Genomic DNA, 22,076 nt, shown 5'->3' with positions numbered 1-22,076 from the left:
CCTGACTGTGAAGAACCCCCTACGTTGCTTCAAATGAAAGTTCTTTTCTTCTAGTCTAAAGGGGTGGCCTCTGGTACGGTGATCCACTTTATGGGTAAAAAGGTCCCCTGCCATTTGTCTATAATGTCCTCTAATGTACTTGTAAAGTGTAATCATGTCCCCTCGCAAGCGCCTTTTTTCCAGAGAAAACAACCCCAACCTTGACAGTCTACCCTCATAATTTAAGTCTTCCGTCCCTCTAACCAATTTAGTTGCACGTCTCTGCACTCTCTCCAGCTCATTTATATCCCTCTTAAGGACTGGAGTCCAAAACTGAACTGCATACTCCAGATGAGGCCTTACCAGGGACCTATAAAGAGGCATAATTATGTTTTCATCCCTTGAGTTAATGCCCTTTTTTATGCAAGACAGAACTTTATTTGCTTTAGTAGCCACAGAATGACACTGCCCAGAATTAGACAACGTGTTATCTACAAAGACCCCTAGATCCTTTTCATTTAAGGAAACTCCCAACACATTGCCATTTAGTGTATAACTTGCATTTATATTATTTTTGCCAAAGTGCATAACCTTGCATTTATCAACATTGAACCTCATTTTCCAGTTTGCTGCCCAGTTTTCCAGTTTAGACAGATCACTTTGCAAAGTGGCAGCATCCTGCATGGAACCTATAGTTCTGCACAATTTAGTATCATCTGCAAAAATAGAAACAGTACTTTCAATGCCCACCTCCAGGTCATTAATAAACAAGTTGAAAAGCAAGGGACCTAGTACAGAGCCCTGCGGTACTCCACTAACAACACTGGTCCAATTAGAAAATGTTCCATTTACCACCACTCTTTGTAGTCTATCTTTTAGCCAGTTCGCTATCCAGGTACAAATACTATGTTCCAGGCCAACATTCCTTAATTTAACCAGTAACCTTTTGTGTGGCACTGTATCAAATGCTTTAGCAAAGTCTAAGTAAATCACATCCACTGCCATCCAGAATCGAGGTCTCTACTTACATTCTCGTAAAAGAAATTAAGTTAGTCTGGCAAGATCTATTACGCATAAAACCATGCTGGCACAAACTCATAGTATTATGATTTGCTATGAAGTCCAGTATCTTATCCTTTATTAACCCTTCGAAAAGCTTTCCTAATACTGACGTCAGACTAACTGGCCTATAGTTTTGAGGCTGAGAACGGGATCCTTTTTTGAATAGAGGCACCACATTAGCAATTCGCCAGTCTCTTGGCACAATACCAGATCTCAATGAATCCTGAAAAATTAAGTAAAGAGGTTTGGCAATCACAGAGCTAAGCTCGCTAATTACCCTGGGATGAATACCATCTGGCCCTGGACCTTTGTTAATCTTAACCTGTTCAAGTCTCTTTTGAATTTCTTCTTGTGTGAACCATGCATCATTAGTTGTATTACTAGAATTGGGAGTGTTAAGAAGGAAACCTTCACTTACTGGTTCTTCATTTGTGTAAACAGATGAAAAATACGAGTTCAGAATCTGCGCTTTTATTTTGTTTTCATCAACCAGCTGATCCCCCTCTGATAGTAAGGGTCCCACCCCTTCCTGCTTAATTTTTTTACTATTGACATATTTAAAAAATAATTTGGGATTTTTTTTACTGCTTGCTGCAATATCCTTTTCTATAGCAATTTTAGCTTGCCTTATAGCTTCTTTGCATGATTTATTGGCCTCCTTGTACCTTATAAATGTTTCGGTTGTACCATATTAGCTTGGTGATGTCACACCAAGCTAATATGGCAGCTGCTATCCTAAACAAACAGAGAGAGCTTATAGAGCTGTTTACTCAGGTATGGTAAAGCATTCTGCAGAATAAATATAGTATTCTAGCTTGCACTATTGTGCCTAATCTATTGGCAATAAACTACTTTGGTAGCTTTCCTTCTCATTTAATTGGCAAGCATTCCATTTGGGGTGTAACACATGTAATATGGTTATTCTTACTAGTTCTAAAATGTTGCACTTTAAATAGCTGTTTATATGTATTATCTTATTTTACAATGTGTTTAATAAAACTGTGGTCTGTTTCATTCCCATCCTGGACATCTTCATTGAAAGGGGGCTGGGAAGAGGCAAATTGTTGAATATGAGAAAACCACAGGGGCTCTTAATCAGGAGGGGGCTTCCAGATAGATGCTGCACAGTCAGGATTAATTATATCTGAATTTGCATCAAGTCCAAGGTGCTATTTAATTATTACACAAAAGAAAAAAATATTTTGAAAAATTTGGATTATTTGGATAAAATGGTATCTATGGGGTCATTTTACTAAGCAGCGAAAATTTGCCAGCAACAGCTTCACAGCCATCGCTACACTTCACCAGGTGAAAATTTGCTCAGACCACGCGAATTTACTAGGATGCAAAGTTTCGTCCCGGCCGACAAACAATAGCTAATTTTCGCTAGCTACTTTGGCAGTGCGAGCAAATCAAAGCGAAGATGCGCTAGTGTTCCATTCTGCCGAGTACAACTTCGTTAGAGGTCTTGCGCTCAGGCTAATTTGCATAGGGTAGGAAATGTAAAGTTGAATGTACCTCTTTATATTACACGGTGCATCATATACATCATATTTACACTGATAACTACACAAGTCCAGGGAACCTTAATAAAGACAATAGAGTTGTTATAATGCCCTACACATGAGCCCACTGTATAGTTATGTTAGAAAATGTAGGGGGAACCCAGTTACACACAAACAATTTTTAGACTTTTGCAGCCTATCACCCTGAAAAAAGAAAAAGACGCCAGCGTTTTTTGAACTTAGAAGTACAGGTATCCGGAAACCCAATATCCAGAAAGCTCCGAATTACGGAATGGCCGTCTCCCATAGACTCCATTTTATTCAAATAATCCACATTTTTAAAAATGATTTCCTTTTTCTGTGTAATAATAAAACAGTAGCTTGTACTTGATCCCAACTAGGATATAATTAATCCTTATTGGAAGCAAAACCAGCCTATTGGGTTTATTTAATGTTTATATGATTTTCTAGTAGACTTAAGGCATGAAGACCCAAATTACGGAAAGATCCGTTATCCGAAAAACCCCAGGTCCCGAGCATTTTGGATAACAGGTCCCATACCTGTATTTGCACTCAAAAAATATGATGTAAGTAACATAAGAGTGATGAAGATCTATGCACTCCAGTGTACTTCAGCTGGTGAAGGCAAGTCTGGCGAAAGAGGTAACGTTCAGTAAAATCCGCATCTTAGTGAATTTTCAGAGTAACGTCCATTCGCCTTAGAGTGAAGATTCGCCTGGTGATAGAGTGCAAATTTAACGCCAGCTCCTTCGCTAGCGAAGTGACGCCTGCACCCGTTAGTGAATCGGCAAAGTCCTTGAAAGCGGTAACGCTGGCGAATCTTTAGTCCTGTCACCCTTTAGTAAATCTGCCCCTATTGGAGACGGACCCATAATTCAAAGCTTTCTGGATAACTCATAATTGCAATTAGTGACTATGTCATATTTAGTAAGCTTTATAAATATAAGTATGCACAGGGCCCCATTGTGTATTAAACATTTCCGGTAAGTGGAAGAATTTTAAAGAATGAATCTACCATTTATTCCTCCTAAAAAAACCTCCATTATCACAAAGTTCTCTTCAAGGCCATTCATAGAAGCAAGCTGGCTGGGCTATTGCCTGCTGAGCTGGGTATTAGAGATCACTGTCTCACTTTGTAACTAACACTACAATTGGAGCTTTTAGCTTTCTTTGGTTTTAAGAAAAAAAAACTTTCTGTGCTGTAAAATCATCTTCAGAACAATTCTCAGTTTCAGAACAACTCAGAAAGACCCACTTTCGAAAGGTTGTATAAAAGAGCTAGTAGTTTAGTGTTTCTTCTTGAATCATTTCACCTGGGTTAAAGGAAAACTAGACCCTAAAAGAAAATATGGTTAGAAATGCTGTATTTTATATACTTAGGTAACTGCACCAGAATAAAGGTTTGGAGTCTCTTTAAAAAAATTGTGCACATGAGCTCCCATCTTGGATTTTACTAAGTGTCAGTTTGATTAGGTGTCAGTCAGTAGTGTTTTACACCTAATAAATCTTGAATTCTTGGAGTTTTAAAGTAATACAGAAACACCACAACTTTTTGGGAGTTGTGAAACAAAAACCTCTAACATTGTGATTTTAAATTTGTACAATAGGATCAATGCACCTCCCATTGATGTATACAGCACCTTGACAACTTTTTGTCTGAAGGCCAGTTAGGGGGAGATTTGGGGTGAGTGCTTATTTGTCCCCTGGTTACCCCTGAAACTAGAGCAGGGTGACACCCCAATGTTTCTATATATCTGTAACCTTGTTATGAGCTAAGGGGGCCCAGCCTGAAGGCCAGTTAGGGGAAGATTTGGGGTGAGTGCTTATTTGTACCCTGGGTACCCCTGGAACTATAGCAGGGTGACTGTTACCCCAATGTTTCTATATATCTGTAACCTTGTTATGAGCTAAGGGAGCCCAGTCTGAAGGTCAGTTAGGGGGAGATTTGGGGTGAGTGCTTATTTGTGCCCTGGGTACCCCTGGAACTACAGCAGGGTGACTGTTACCCCAATGTTTCTATATATCTGTAACCTTGTTATGAGCTAAGGGGGCCCAGTCTGAAGGTCAGTTAGGGGGAGATTTGGGGTGAGTGATTATTTGTGCCCTGGGTACCCCTGGAACTATAGCAGGGTGACTGTTACCCCAATGTTTCTATATATCTGTAACCTTGTTATGAGCTAAGGGGGCCCAGTCTGAAGGTCAGTTAGGGGGAGATTTGGGGTGAGTGCTTATTTGTACCCTGGGTACCCCTGGAACTATAGCAGGGTGACTGTTACCCCAGTGTTTCTATATATCTGTAACCTTGTTATGAGCTAAGGGGGCCCAGTCTGAAGGTCAGTTAGGGGGAGATTTGGGGTGAGTGCTTATTTGTGCCCTGGGTACCCCTGGAACTATAGCAGGGTGACTGTTACCCCAGTGTTTCTATATATCTGTAACCTTGTTATGAGCTAATTATTTTCTTTCTGTATAAAATAAATCATGTTTAGCATCAAATTGTTATGTCTCATTGGAATGTTAATTTATGGCTGATTTCTAATTAATTTAAACTGATGAAGTAAAAGGCATACAAAATAACAATTCAGTTCTTTTCATATCTGTACCTTCACTTTACCTTGAATACTAATGTGTTTCCATTAAAATGGGAGGAAAAAAAAAAGTCTAATGCAACCAAGTCCTCATAATAAACCTCTCTACTATGTGTTAGCAATAATTAATATTATGCATGTTGGAATGTATTCTAATTTATTGCCAAAAACAGAATGATTATGCAACTGTTTTAATTAGATGTGACCTTTAAATTTATTTTTTGTACGTACATGCATAAAATAGAAAAAAGCTTCCCTAATTAGTATATAGAACTTAGGAATTGAAAAATTTAATTTAGTGCAACGAGAGGTCCTATCCAATTTTTTTTTCCTTGCTCAAAAAGTACAGGGCTATCAAATATGCTTGAACAACTCCCTTAACATGACTGATGGAGAGTGAAAGTAATCACATTTGAAGTGGTGCAGTGTATAAAAGCTCTCCAATGTTCTCTTCTGTTCCTGACATTCACGAGTGGGAAAGAAAGAGACGGGAAAGAAATATGTTTGAGTGACTGGCTGAATCCAGGATGACAGGCCGTTTAGAGATACCGACCATGTTTACTGACAAGACAATATCGCTCTGGCAGTTGACTGCAGCCTGTACGTCACTTATTCCTGATTTTTTTTTTATGATATATAGACATGTTCTGTCTTCTTAGTGATTCAGAAAAAGCGCTCATCCTCAGAGGCAATCTTGTTCTGACTTTTATTGTTGTATGGATGCCCTTTCGTTTCAGCTTTTGGTTAACTGTCTGTTGACTATAAGTACGAGCCATTGGAATTTGATACATGACATGTTAAAGAGTAATATTCTATTGTGCTAGTAACATACAGTAATAAGGAAATTGTTCTTGGTCAACTAAATAGTTAATACTTTGGGATAAAAATGCAAATCAATAGTCACCCATTGACTCTAATGGGCATCTGAATTGTCACCAGCGTCAGAATTGTTGTCAGCGTCAAAACTATTTTGATGTCGGCGACAAAATTCACATTTCGCAAATTTTTCGCCGTTTATGGAATTTCGAGAGAAAGTCATTCATTTTTCTGTGAAGCGAAATGGGAGAAATTCACCCATCACTACATATCACCCCTTAATCGCGTCTTCTCCAGCATGAACAACCCCAACTTGTCCAGTCTTTCCTCATGGCTTAGATTTTCCAATTCCTTTTACAAGCTTAGATGTAGGCAAAAAAAACAAAAAAACAAATGAACGATATTAAAAGGGGACAATCATGTGGTGAATGTGTTAAAGCTATCAGATCCATCAGTAGAAGTTGTTGTTCTTTGCTACAAACATTTCCATAGCAAGCAGTGACTGAGAGGCAATTATTTACCATATTGTTAACAGCATCGCAAACATTCTTTTCAAGTTCCAGGAACAATAACATTCACTGGTACAACATTCCAGGTAAATAAAAGTCATTCAAAATTGTATGAAGCAGTGGGAACTAATCAGGTGCCATACGTTCAGTAGAGAAGGGGGCTTTTCTCTTTTTATACATCAAGGCTCATTTGAACAGCAAGTCAGTAACAGTTCTGCTGCCTGCTATGGAAATATAATTATATGTACCAAGTAAAAGCATTTCATAGCATTCCCTCTTTATATAATAAAGCCGAGCAGCTTTGCCCTGTTTGTTTTCATGCAATTTAATTTAAGAACATTTTAGTGGAAAGTGTTTGGAGATGCACATGTTGACGTGTTTAAATAATAGGGTTTTATTGGACTTATAGTGATTACATGCCAGGGCTTTATAAACCTTAATTGAAATATGAAAAGCCTTGTTAAGTGTGCTGCAAGTCTTGGAAGTATTCATTAGAGACATTAACATTGCTTCAATAGTATTTCTCATGGTTGGTATGTGCATTAGGGATCATTGGTAACATACAATGTGTAGTGTGAGTCAATAATTTGTTGGAAAATAAAATATGATAGTACAGATTATTGTGAATACAGAAAAATTCTTATCTGTAAAGTTTTGAGGGACCTGCCTTATTGTTCCTTTAAACTGCACAGTAGGAAGGTACAGTATACATCATGGTACAGGTATGGGACTCTTTATCCAGAAACCCATTGTCCAGAAAGCTCCAAATTATGTAAAGGCCGTCACCCATGAATTCCATTTCATCCAAATAATCCAAATTTTTAAAAATGATTACCTTTTTCTGTGTAATAATAAAACAGTAGCTTGTGCTTGATCCCAACTAAGATACAGTTAAGGCCATAAATCTTTGGACAGAGACAACTTTTTTCAAATTTTGGTTCTGTACATGACCACAATGAATTTTAAATGAAACAACTCAGATGCAGTTGAACTGCAGACTTTCAGATTTAATTCCGTGGGTTGAACAAAAGGTTTGCATAAAAATGTAAGGAACTAAAGCCTTTTTTTAACACAATCACTTAATTTTTTAACACGATCACTTCATAGGGATGGGCAAATTTTTTGCCTTGTTTCGCCGCAAAAAGGACACCCAAAGACTTGTATGGCGTCATTTCGCCACATGTAAGAAAATTTTGACGCCCATAGACTTTAACGGCCAGCCGCGAATTTTTAGCGAAACGAAATGGGTCAAATTTGCCCATCCCTGCCCAGAAGTAGTGAAAGGGAAACTTCGAGAACACGAGAGACTAAATAAACAGGATGAAAAATAGGTATCAATAGAACTACGAAATTGAGATGATACGGAAAAAAGAAAGATACAGTATTAGAGAAAGAAGATACCAAAAGGAGGCAGAATAAGAAACAAGAGAGAGAGAGAAAAGTCTGATACAAGATAAGAGAAAAGTAGTGAACAAGAAAAGGATCGAACAAGGCAACAAGAACAAAGAAGGGCAAAATGATGTGGCTGATAGAGAGAGAATGAGAAAGGTAGAGCGCAACAGACAGTATGGAACAAACAATTGGAAAAAAGAAGACAGTTTGGGGCCCATTTACTTAGTTCGAGTGAAAGAATAGAATAAAAAAAACTTTGAATTTCGAATGTTTTTTTTGGCTACTTCGACCATCGACTTGGCTACTTCGACTTTCGACTAAGACTTCGAATCGAAAGATTCGAAATAAAAATCGTTCGACTATTCAACCATTCGACCATTCGATAGTCGAAGTACTGTCTCTTTAAAAAAAACTTCAACACCCTAGTTCGCCACCTAAAACTTACCAAAGTCAATGTTAGCCTATGGGGAAGGTCCCCATAGGCTTTGGAACAATTTTTAGGAATCGAACGATTCAAAGGATTTAATTGTTCCATTGAAAGATTTTTCGTTTGATCAAACTATTTGTGGTAAATCCATCGACTTCGATATTCGAAGTAGAAGGATTTCCATTCGGCGGTCGAATATCGAGGGTTAATTAACCCTCGATATTCGACCATAAGTAAATTTGCCCCTTAATGACTGATTAAGAGAACAAAAGGAAAAATGAGGATGAGTGAACAAAAGAGATGAAGAATGGAGTGATTTTTTAAATTGTGTCAGTGACCCCCATTTGAAAGCTGGAAAGAGTCAAAAGAAAAAGGCAAATAATTAAAAAAACAATAAACTATAAATAATGAAGTCCAATTGCAAAGTTGCTAGGAATTGGACATTCTGTAACTTACCAAAAGTTACCTCAAAGGTGAACCATCCCTTTAATTACATTACATCACATTATTAAAAGAAAATAGAAACAACTCTTCTTTATCCCAGTTTGTACAGGCAAATAAGAGATTAGACTCAGGGGCATGTTTACTAACATTGGAGATAAATATCTGGAGAGATTTCTGGAGATGTTGCCCATAGCAACCAATCAGATCTTTGCTTTTGTTTTCTAACTTGGCTGTGGCTGTTTAAATCTAATTGCTGATTGGTTGCCATGGGCAACATCTCCAGAAATTTCTCCAGATATTTATCTCCAATGTTAGTAAACATGCCCCTCAGTTTGAGATTCAGACAAATCCTTTGTGAAAAATTCAGTGTACACCCTATATTTTAACTATATTAAAGACTCCGGACCTTCCATCAGTATATCTATGCAATACTCATGTGAGAATCTGTCCTGTTTTGCTTAGCCGGAAAATTTGTGAAACTGCGAAAAATTTCTGAAACTGAAAAATTTCTGAAACTGCGAAAACATTCTCAAAACTGTAAAAAGTCAATGGACGTTAAAAACTTTTTTGTACGCCCACTTTTTTTCTCATTCCAAATGCATTAAAGACAATGGGAGTTTTTCTTGCTGCAATTTTTTCTTCTCAGCGACTTTTTTGTCGTGGCAAATTTTTTTGTCCAAATGCATTAAAGTAAATGGGCTTTTTTTACGTTAATTTTTTTTTTTCTTGGTGACAATTTTGTCTTTGTGATTTTATTTCTGCGGCCAAATTTTTTGCAGAATTTCACTGCATAAAACAGAAATTCCATGTACAGAATTTATGAGCAAAAAAAAACATTTTTAGGAAAGTGCTTGGTGCAGGATAATGAAGATAACGTAACCTTCTGCAAATAAGAACATTAATTGTTGGAAAATCACAATGACAGGCACTGCTTTCCGATAAAACAACCCAGGGCTTAAAAAAAGCTTTATACACACACTCAGTAATTTCAAGGAATAACATTATTCTGTAAACATTTGACCCTGTGCATTGTTATTGTTTCCTAACAAAACCTTAATTCGGCAACCTTATTTAATGAATGAAATGTTGAATGAGATGTGAAGAAGTTCAATCTACATCATAAAAAAACAATAAACTTCATTGTGTCTATAGAACTGAAGTATTTTGTTTTTCATAGAAATAATGTTCCTTGTGAATGGTAGCTACTGTTTAATTTCATTTAATATTCAGTTAATTCTATCTTGTAATTTCTCTAAAATTGTATGCTGCACATTTATCTTTCTAAATGTAGAAGATTATTTATCAAAATTCTAATTTGTGAATCTTAGAGTTTTGTTTAATTTGAATAAACTGGAAATGTTAGCAAATGCAAATGTTTTCTTATTTGTCAGAAAATTTAGATGTAAAAAAACTCGACCAAACATAACAGTGAAAAAAATTGAAGGTGGTTATTTACTAAAAGTCGACTACTTTCTCGAAAAAAAAATGTGGAGAAATTGAACTTCAATACAAACTTTGTGACTTTTTCGAATTGACGCTCTGAAAACTCAACTGTTTTTAGTTGTGGCCTGAAAACGTTGAAAAATTAGGATTATCGAACAAAAACCAGCACAAACAGCTCAAAACTTTTGAGAACCATGAAGGCAAGAATGGGTTAAAGAGCGCATCTGCCATTAACTTTTACATGATTTTGACAGGTTTTAGCTGGACTATTTTCAGATTTGAATTCTGCTTCAGAGTATAATAAATCAAAAAAATTCAATCTTTTTTCCTCTAAAAATTCTAATTTTTCCATTAAAGCTTGACTAGAAAAAAAATGAGTTTTAGAAGATAACACCCTATGGGGAAGATTTATCAAAGGTTGATTTGAAAATTACATTTTTTTTGTCCAAAACTGTCAAATTTGATTAGCGAATTGTTAAAATTTAATTTGAGTTTTTTTAAAAATTAGATTTTTGAAATTTATCATACTCTGGCCCTTGAAGAACTCAAATTCAACTATTCGCCACCTAAAACCTGCCAAATTTTAGTCAATGGGGACGTAATGGGATCTATTTGAAGTTGTTTGCACCCTTCCTGAGAAAAACTCGAATCAAGTTTTTAAAACTCAAATCAAATTCGATTCAAATTCAATTTGAGTGTTCGGGTCAATCCTATTCAATCGAGTTTTACAAATTAGTTTTTTTTTAATAAATTTCAATTGATCGAATTTTGAGTTGCTAGGAGTTTATGGGGGTTAAAAACACATGAATTTGAATTCGACCTTTGATAAATGTGCCTCCCCACAACCTCTGGCGCATGATTATCAAGTTTCTGATAATCAAGTGATTATCCAAATATCCTGGCACTCTTTCAGGAGTCTGAGGCAAAGCTCTTGATGCAAAATGGAGGCTCCCTTTTATACCAGAGTTCTTTGCAAACCAAGTGCTGACTTGTGAAATAATGTGTGCATTCTCATAAATTGTCTGTTGTCTGTTTGCTTATCCCAAGAATATTTGCTGGGTAACAATACCTATGTTTACACAGCTATAGACATAGAACAAAGACATTGGGGCAGATTTACAAAAGGGTGAAGTGACTAACGCTGACGACAATTTACCAGGGTTACCGCTTTCAGGGGCTTTGCCAATTTACTAACGGGTGCAGGCATCACTTCACTAACGAAGGAGATAGATGCCAGCAGTGATTCACACTCTAACACCAGGCGACTTTTTGGAAAATAGACATTGCTCCACAAATTCACTAAAAGTCAAAAAAACGCTGGCGTCTCTTCCTCTTTTTAGGGTGATAGGGTGCAAAAGTCTTAAATTTTTTGGGGGGGGTTTTCCCCATACATTTTATAACATATGGGAACATTATTTTACAGTTATGTGTAGAGCATTATACCAACTCTATTGACTTTATTAAGGTTCCCTTGACATGTGTAGTTATCAGTGTACATGAAATGTATTAGATGCACCATGTATTGGAGTGCATTTTCGCCTGGCAAAGTGTTGCGAGGGCTGTGAAGCCGTCGCTGGCAAATTTTCAACGCTAATTAAATTTACCACATTGCACCTAGAACATTGAACAATAGCTGTCCCAAAATCTGTATGTCACCTTATTGACACCCCTTCTGTCAGTGTGACTGGGTACCTGGAACTTACGGTATTAGCACAGTGCCTCTATCTAGTGGAATCAGGGAATGCACCTACGGGTGGCCCCACAAGGAAAACAAGGAATAATGTAAACACAGACTTTGGTGAATTAAATAACTTTTTATCTAACAGTAAATGGCCAAGTAATATGAGCAGCACTTCTAACAAGGCAGCAATAGGTGCCTCACTAACTAACTAGGCAGGCAAACTGTCTGTCTAACTAAAAGAAAGAAAGTCCTTTAACACAATATAGTCTTTGTGAATTCCAATCACTCCTTTAGTACTGTCACTTTAAATGTGAATAGTTTGATGCATTACAGTCACTCTTCAGGTGAGTCAAACACTTATGGACATGCAGTGCAACTCCAGCCCCTTTGGATACTCATACGGGGATCTCCTGCAAGTGCTGATTCCTCCAGTCAGATCTCATCTTACACTCTCTGTCTCCCTAGACACAGTGGTGGTAATTTTTCAACAGTGGGCCATGGACAATAACCCATAGCAACCAATCAGATCGTTGCATTCATTGTTCTACCTGCAGCTGCCTGAAAAAAGCCAAGCACTGATTGGTTGCTATGGGTTACTGCCCATGGCCAATTTGCCTATTGTTGATAAATGAGCCCCATATATATATATATATATATATATATATATATATATATATATATATATATATATATCACACAGAGATGGTTATATATATGTGTTATCCAGAATAGTCGGTACCTGGGGTTTTCCAGATTCTGGAATCTGGGGTTTTCTGGATAATAGAAAATCATGTAAACATGAAATAAACCCAATAGGTTGGTTTTGCTTCCAATAAGGATTAATTATATCTTAGTTGGGATCAAGTACAAGCAACTGTTTTATTATTACAGAGAAAAAGGAAATCAGTTTTTAAAATGTGGATTTTTTGGATAAAACAGAATCTATGGGAGACGGCCTTCCAGTAATTTGGAACTTTCTGGAAAACGGGTTTCTGTATAACAAATCCCTTACCTGTATGTCAAAAACCAATATGCTACAGATGGCCTCCCCTTAATTTGCAGCAGTAGTGTAAATATTCTCCTAAGTGAATGGAAAGGGATAATGTTGATGAGCTATAAGTGAAGTAAGAGTAAGTAAAGAAAAGACATGATTAAACAGGATTTTGGTATAGTTTGACGTATAAAAAGGAACATTTAAGTTACAGAGAATACTAACAGAAGTGCAGCTTGCTTATATTTCAGACAGGGTTTAGCAGGGCACAACCTTTAAAGGTAAATATACACATACAATTACTCACATGCGACTGGTCCACATCTACCCTCGTGGTGGCCCTCCGTCAGCCGGACTCCGCTCCTGGCAAACTAGTAGCATCCAAAACAAGTAGGTAGACAGGAGCTGTAATAACCACGGGTAGTATTAAGATAAAAAAATGTCTTTATTTCCAAGCATCTTTAAAAACACACGAAAGAAAGATGCGGCTAATGGCAGAGCTCACCCGTGACACGCCGGCTCCTGCTCAGCCGCAGCTCTCGCGATACTTCGGCTCCTTCCAGCCGGCTTCACTCTTACTTTAGTGGTATCGCTGCGGAGCGCCGTTCAAAGCAACAACGGAGTCTGGCGTTTGAATATCAAATTTTCGGCTTTATTGAGCGCATTAAAATTGTAGAGGGGGGTTACATCTAACGCGTTTCGTGTCAGTAAACCTGACACTTCATCAGAGTGATTAGTGCATGCCTGGACACGTCATGGTTTAGTTGAACAGTTCCAGGAGAATGCCTGTTTGTGTTTTTAAAGATGCTTGGAAATAAAGACATTTTTTTATCTTAATACTACCCGTGGTTATTACGGCTCCTGTCTACCTACTTGTTTTGGATGCTACAACCTTTAAAGGTGCATTAGTTTAAATCATATAGCAGACACAATTGACTGCAACAGCCATGAGCATCATTGAAGTCAGATCCATCTATTTTTTTACATTATTAAAATCAGAGATCATTTATGCCATTCAAAACCACGACATTTGGCTTTACACTTTACCTGAGTTCTATAAGCTTCTCGGCTCCAGTGTACAGGGAATCTACTGGCTAATTCATATGAAGATGATGGAGGCAGTAATTGGTGAAAGTTTCCCGCTGAGGAGGACGTCTGTTTCACTGATTCTGCAGATGAGGACTATGAAATATGTGAGATATTGTTATCTAATTAGATTCTGATTATAACATCTCTTACCAGCTGAAGTGTAAACTGCATTTTCTGGTCCCTACCCACAGTTTTTTCATTTTCCATCTGAAGAACGTCCCCTCCCTCCCTCTGATATGTCTTGCGGTTTAATTTCGTAAAACCCAGAAATCATCGCTACAGATTCTATCACAGAACAAGCCATGCTGTCAAAATATTCTACTGCAGACCCAAAGGTTATATAAAAAAATCTACTGTCAGTTACAGAATAAAATCCTAAGGGAACTTGGTACTTAAAGAAGAAAAATGATGTTAGGTATAGTTTTCTGTAATGGGATTATACTAACATATAATTGTATTTGGTCAAGTTATTGTAACAGAAAAATATATAAATGTAACTAAACACTAAAACATACTGTATGTGGCTCTTTTGTAAGCTAAAGGAAGCAATGTCACTTTGTGTATATGCACAATATATATTAGGGGGAGATTTGGGGTGAGTGTTTATTTGTACCCTGGGTACCCCTGGAACTATAGCAGGGTGACTGTTATCCCAATGTTTCTATATATCTGTAACCTTGTTATGAGCTAAGGGGGCCCAGTCTGAAGGTCAGTTAGGGGGAGATTTGGGGTGAGTGCTTATTTGTACCCTGGGTACCCCTGGAACTATAGCAGGGTGACTGTTACCCCAATGTTTCTATATATCTGTAACCTTGTTATGAGCTAAGGGGGCCCAGTCTGAAGGTCAGTTAGGGGGAGATTTGGGGTGAGTGTTTATTTGTACCCTGGGTACCCCTGGAACTATAGCAGGGTAACTGTTACCCCAAAGTTTCTATATATCTGTAACATTGTTATGAGCTAAGGGGGCCCAGTCTAAAGTCCAGTTAGGGGGAGATTTGGGGTGAGTGCTTATTTGTGCCCTGGGTACCCCTGGAACTATTTCAGGGTGACTCAAAAGAAGGTACAAAAAAGAAGGGTTGTGGGTGCACTCCTATAAAGGACATTTAAAAACATATTTAAGTACAATAATCCCCGTCTAAATGATTCAATGAATATGCAAGTGCATGTATTTAAAAAAAGAAAAACAGGGTTTTTTTTTTATGAACATAAAATTGATAATCTACCATACCACGTCAAGCACACGCATACAAACCAACGTGTAACTAACCACTACCACATTTGCGTTGGTTTAGACTGTCTCTCCCTCTTAAAAGCCGCATCAGCAGTCGGGGGAGGATTTAGCTCACAGTTTGAAACCAAGGCACAGGAGATGTTCATACAAAATAATGCTGTTAAGCAGAGAGGTAAAATACCTATTTTACTATGATTAGAGGTAAACAAGTTAAGGACCACTGTGTGGAGTTTACCCTGATGTGGTATGGTGGCTTATCAATTTTTTTGATCATAACTTTGTAACAAAAAACCCTGCTTTTAAAATTACATGCACTTGCATATTTACTTGAATTACTTAGACAGGGCTTTAGATATTTTGGAATTGGCCTCAGGTGTGCACCCACAACCCCCCTTTTTTGGACCTCAACTGAAGGCTTTCAGCAAAAAAGTCTAGCCGTAACAATGGTTAAAGGAAAACTATACCCCCAAATTAACACTTAAGATAGTTTATATTATATTATATTAAGTGGAATATTAAAGAATCTGACCAAACTGTCTGTTAATTGGCTCATGTGACCTAACATGTATGATTTGTTTGTTTGTGTGCACCATGATTCGTAGGATCCGAAGAGGGTGGACCTTATTTCTTAAAATAGCAATTTTCTATTTATGATTACCCGATGGCACATACTACTAAAAACCATAAATACCATATTTTCATGAAAATGTTTTATTTACATGAAGCAAGATTTTACATATGGTGGTAAAATACCATTTTTTTCAGAGAAAAAAAATCGTTGCTTTCAGGCAATTTTATGAAAAATTCGTACCTTTGGGGATTTTTTTATGGATTTTATCTTGACTTTTTCCGCACAAGAAGAATTTGAGAAAAATTCATTTATTGATAGATAAGGAAAAAAGTATGTGTGGATTATCTTTTGGAGTAGTTTTCAGAAAATGATGAGACCCTTAGTTTGATAAATAACCCCAATATATTGCACCACAAATGTGCTATTGTTTTCCCATGTAATCACTCAAATAGCATTTATTATCGCTGCTTGTCTGTGAAAGAAATGCTTCGACGCCCAAAGAACATACCACGTTTAAGGGCACAATCCTTTGCCAAGTGTCACTCATCCTGACTGAGCAGTACTACTACTACTCTTTTATTCATATTTTATTATTATTCTTAGGTCCTGGATGTATATCATTAAACAGATGATCACCAAATACCCAATTTTGGAAGTGTCGTACAGTTGGTTGTAGACTGATGAAGACTTGATGCTGCTCCATCTCCTGCCACTTATTACTCCTCCACATCATATGGGGTGGAGCATGGTTTATGAATAACAACAAAAAAAAACCAAAAACAATTTGGCTCTTGAAAACATGGTAGCACTTGCGACAAAGGTCTCACCTGAACTTCCCTGATGAAAGTGAAAAGACCAGGCCACCATGAGCCAAGCATCTCCCCCCTCCAAAAAAGAATAAATAAATAAAGTCAATATTTCCGATAATTTTCTTGGAAATACAGAATGTTCACTGTGTGTCCCTGTTATTAAAGTACTGACATGCCAGTGGAAATAATAGTCTATCTATATCTATCCTTGAAACACAACGAGATTCAGGAACTGTGGAATGGAAGATTGTCAGTAGGCTATTAAAAAAATGGATACAGCATTGTGGATTGAGGGTTACTTGAATAACAAGGAATTGTATCGATTTATAAGGTAAAGTTGCTGTTGTTTCTGGCTGTTGGTAGGCTATTAAGTCTACCATATAAGTCATCACGTCTCACTCTTTAGCTTGCAGGTAGCACTAATCAATTTACTTAGCAAGGTATATAAGAATTGTGTTTCAAAAATCAAATCTAGAAACAGCTGAAAGAATAAAATTTTCTATAAATTCGTTAGTGTAGCACAACCACCACCCCCATGGCAGTTCATCAGAATAAGCGCAATTGCGTTATAAATAAAATTACATAAGCTCATAAATGTAGCACACGTTGTATGCCCTTCATTGATGCATTAGTAAATCAACAGTTAAACCAGTTAAATCCATATATATATATATATATATATATATATATATATATATATATATATATATATATATGTATATATATATATATATGTATATATATATATATATATATATATATATATATATATATATATATATATATATATATATATATATATATATAAATATATATATATGTATACACACTGTACAGTATATGTCGGTTGCAATGAGACCTGATATATCTTTTAATATACCAGATATACCTTAAAACCCCATCTTTATTTCTGACTATTAAAAACACAATAGGTGATGATTATTTGATTTTCTAATAATCAATCAAGGGCACACACATTTGATCCTGCGCGAGCTTGTGTAATAGACTCTCTCCACCCATTCATTTAACTGCCCAAGATCTTGCTCATTTCTTTAAAGAAAAAAATCAATCTCATTAGACTGAGCATGCAAGCTGACAACAATCTCAGATAATCTTACAGTCCACTCACATCCACTTTGCACTCCTTCACCACCCGCAACACTAGATTTGTTTCTAGCCTCCTCATACCCCACAACCTGCTCCCTTGACCCCATATCCTCTCACCTCCTTTACCCAATCTCTGATACATTCTCTCCTACACTTACCCACCTATTTAACCTTTTGCTTTCTACTTTTCCATCTTTATACAAAAAAGCACTTATCACTCCTGTCCTCAAAAAACCTTCCCTTGATCCCAGCTCCCCACCAACTATCATCCAGTTTCCCTTCTTCCACTCGCATGAAATTTGTTGGAAAGGCTTGTTTACAAACACCTGGTCCAGCATCTCACTACTTCCTTCTCTACCATCTGCAATCTTGCTTCAAACCCAACACATTCAAACTGAAACTGCACTCACCAAAGTAACCAATGATTTTCTCCTGGCAAAGTCCAAGGGCCTATTTATTAAACCTCAAATGTTTCTGGCCAAGTTTTTAAGGGGAAAATCCAAATATTTAGAGGGAAAACCCCTTCAAATTTTCAAATTTGAAGTTCTTGGGCAACAAGTTGCATGATTTTGTCAATTCTTTTCCTGCACGTGCAACTATTGGTCAGATTTTTTAGCAAATTAGGCCAAATAATGGTTGGGAGTTAGGTCTAATGATGAGTGAAATTTTAAACCAGTCATGAATTCACAGTGACAAAAAAATTGCTGAAACAAAATTGTCGGCAAGACAAGAAAATCTCCAATACAAAATTGTCCATTGACTTTTAATGCATTTGGACAAAAAGTAGCCGAGACAAAAAAAATCTCCAAGACAAAAAAGTTGCCACATGAAAAAATGCCCATTGACATTAATGCATTTGGAATAAGAAAGAAAATTTGCTTGTGAAAAAATATTCTTGCCACCTACTGACTTCAATGCACTTTGAGATTTTTTTTAACAGTTTCTCAAATTTCGACAAAGAGAAACATAACAAATATGTGCATCACTAGTTAGGGTGAATATTTATTTTTCAAATAATGAGAATAATTAAAAAAGAGTTTTAATAAATACCCTCCTATGACACTATTCAATTCTCATCCTTCTAGATCTCTCTGCAGCCTTTGACACATTTGACCATCCACTCCTTGTGGCATTTTTGACACTGCTCTTTCATGGTTTACATCTTATCTTTCTGATCATTCCTTAAAAGTTGCCTTCTCTAATGCAACTTTACTTCTCTTTGTCTGTTGGAGTTCATCAAGGTTCTTTCTTAGGACCTCTGCTGTTCTTTCTTTATACTACTTCACTAGGAAAACATATTCAGTTGTTTGGACTTCAGTAACACCTCTATGCTAATAACACCTAACTCTGCTTGTCTACTCCTGACCTCTCTTCTCCTGTCCTTCCCCAAGTTACAGACTGTCTCCTTCTGGATGTTGCAGCACCACCTAAAACTGAATCTTTCTGAAGCAGAACTCAGAATTTTCATATTTCCTCTAAGATCTTCCCCTGTCCATCAGAATTCACTCACAGTTAACAACAACACCTTTCATTTGGCCACACAGGAACACTGCAAAGGAATCATCTTAGACTCTTATTTGTCCTTTATACCACACATTCAAACACTTGCCAAATCTTGATGTAGTCAGCTGCGCAACATTGCCTGAAAATGACCATGTCGCAGTTCAGAAGAAACTAAATCACGTATCCAGTCTCTTATTATCTACCACCTTTGCTACTGCAGCCTACTCCTCATAGATATTCCAGAAACTCACCTCTCACAACTCCAATGTGTTCTAAATAGTGATGGGCGAATCTGTCCTGTTTTGCTTCACCGAAAAATACACTCCTTCTTGCAACCTTCTCTCTTCTTCTGACTTGTGTTTCTCCTCTCATCACTTCTGCCCATTCTCATCTGCAAGACTTCTCTCTGGCCTCTGCTTTTCTCTGGAACTCTCTGCCTCAAGCTGTCAGACTTTCTCCTTCCTTCTAAACTTTTAAACCCTCCCAAAAGACTTATTCAATGTATCTTAATTAATCAGTCATAAATGTATTATAAATCACAAATTTGTTACCAAAATCCCTATGTCTCAATGGTAGCCTAACCCTTTAGTTTATAAACTCTTGTGAGTAGGGGCCCTGTAATTCTATCATACTCAGGGATAGGCGAATTTTTTCGCCTTGTTTTGCTGCGGAAATGACGCCCATAGACTTCTACGGCGGTGTGTGTCAAAAAAAAAGATGCGCGACAAAAAAATTTCGCCGAAATTTTTGGCGAAACGAAACGGCTCAGATTCGCCCATCCCTATAAACCCTTTTTTGTTATATGCCATTTGTTCCCTTTTCACTATAAACTAATATAAAGCAATGCATGACTTGTTGACACTGTATAAATAAGTGATGCTGATGATGAATGATGAATAGGCCATGTATTTGCACTTTTGCTGTTGAACTAACATGGGGATGGTGATTGAGCTGCGCTCATGCGTTTTATTCATTGATGAACTTTACTCTCATGGAGTTTGTTTATGAATTTATAGAAACATTATTTAGAGTTGATCTTTGAAACACAATTCATACATACCTTGCTAAGAATATTGATTAGTGCTACCTGCAAGCAGAAGAAGTCAGAACTTTGGTCAGTAGACTTAATAACCTTTCAACAACAAACAACTGAAAATGTACCTTACAAATCAATACCATTCCTTGTTATTTGAGTAACCTTCAATCCACAATGCTGTATCATTTCTTTAATAGTCTACTGACAATCTTATTTTCCTTGTCATTTCACCACTGTACAATTCCTGGATCTCATTATGTTACATGGCTAGATACTGTACCTGATTCCTCGAAAATGTTTTTCACAGCAGGAAATAAAGATAGATTTGTAATGTTACATTCTTGGGATGCATGGGTTTACTTTGTTATTTAAACAGTATTAATGTCTTAGTATAGTGCTCCTCTTTTACATTGGGGCACAACTGGAGGTTGAGTTGTAGCTGTAGATTGCATGGGGCAGCTGGAGTGGTCCTGTTTTCGCAGTGAACTAATAAACCTTTTATGTATAAAATATCTTAAGACCTGGCCTTATTTATTGGTGAAAAGAATAGGAGATGGTAACCAAGCCCAGTGGGAAGATGATACTCCATTCATACTATATTATTAAAAAAAACTGATTTACAAGCAACACCTGCCGATATTACAACAATTGGACTTTGAAATGTCATTGTCAAGTAATATTTTTTGCTACCTGTTTCATTGTAGTCTAATAGTCTAATTCACCTGTGTGCCATTATCATGGTATCCTTGATAATACGGGGTGCAATCCTGCTGTTATGTAAGTTATCCCAAACCTCACGTTTCAACCTATAATAACTGCCTTTTGATTCTGGAGGAGCTCTCCTCTACTCGGATACTGCCAGGTCTTATAGTGGGAGGTCCAAGGAGAGAGGTCTAGACAGGCAAGGGAACCAAACATGAACTAGAGGAATGGGGAACAAGGAACACGTGGTTAAGGGACAGGTGAAGTGAATACACAATACTATAATAATATGAGTCAGAGCAGTACAAAATCAGGAGTCAAAAACAAAGTCAAGGTCACAGACTGGGTCAATACCAACAATATTTCAGTACAAAAACAGGTTCTGAGAGAATGGTCAATAAACGGGCAGAGGTCAGGTACAGGCTTGAACAGGATGGTCAGGAACAGACAAGATAGATTATAAATCACACCCAGGATCTATTGAGAATAGACCTATGTTGGGCAAGGAACAATTGGCCATGGCCCCTTTAAATATTTGAAATTCACAGGAAGCTCGATAATATCAGAAGCCACACACACATCAAAACCAGGCATCAACGTGAGCATGCATCAAAAGAGATTTGTCATGCGACTGAAAAGGAAGCAGCGTGTGAGTACTAGGTATTATCAAACCTTCCTCACTTACTTATATCTAAACCAACTCCCTGGTCAAATAATTTCTATACTCACACATTGGTGCCAACATTGCATTAAAACAATTGGTTTGCCTGGTCATGTACTCCAGATGTCTTTTAGGAAGCTCTGCACTGATCAATATGCCAACCATTCCAACTTATTTTTTTTTGTGGGATATTAACATTGAATTAGTGTTTTTGGAATCCACCACCAGAACACCACTTTAATAAAGTATACATTTAATGGCAATACTGGGAAAAATCCATCATTGTTATACTGCATAGACATTTCTCAATTTTGCCCTGTTTTTATGTTGAATCTTTTAATACTCATAGGAGATCAGATTTTTCAGAAATGTTTTAGTATCATCATAGCCTCTGACCTCTCGTTCTCCTCCATATTAAATCAATGCTAACATTGTAAGATATTTTCCCATAAAATATTGCCACCTTATGACCTTGCTCACATAATATGCTACCAAAACAGTCATTCTATAAA

This window comes from Xenopus laevis, chromosome 4S (assembly GCF_017654675.1).
Source record: "Xenopus laevis strain J_2021 chromosome 4S, Xenopus_laevis_v10.1, whole genome shotgun sequence".
NCBI lineage: Eukaryota > Metazoa > Chordata > Amphibia > Anura > Pipidae > Xenopus > Xenopus laevis.
This window is presented reverse-complemented; position numbering follows the sequence as displayed.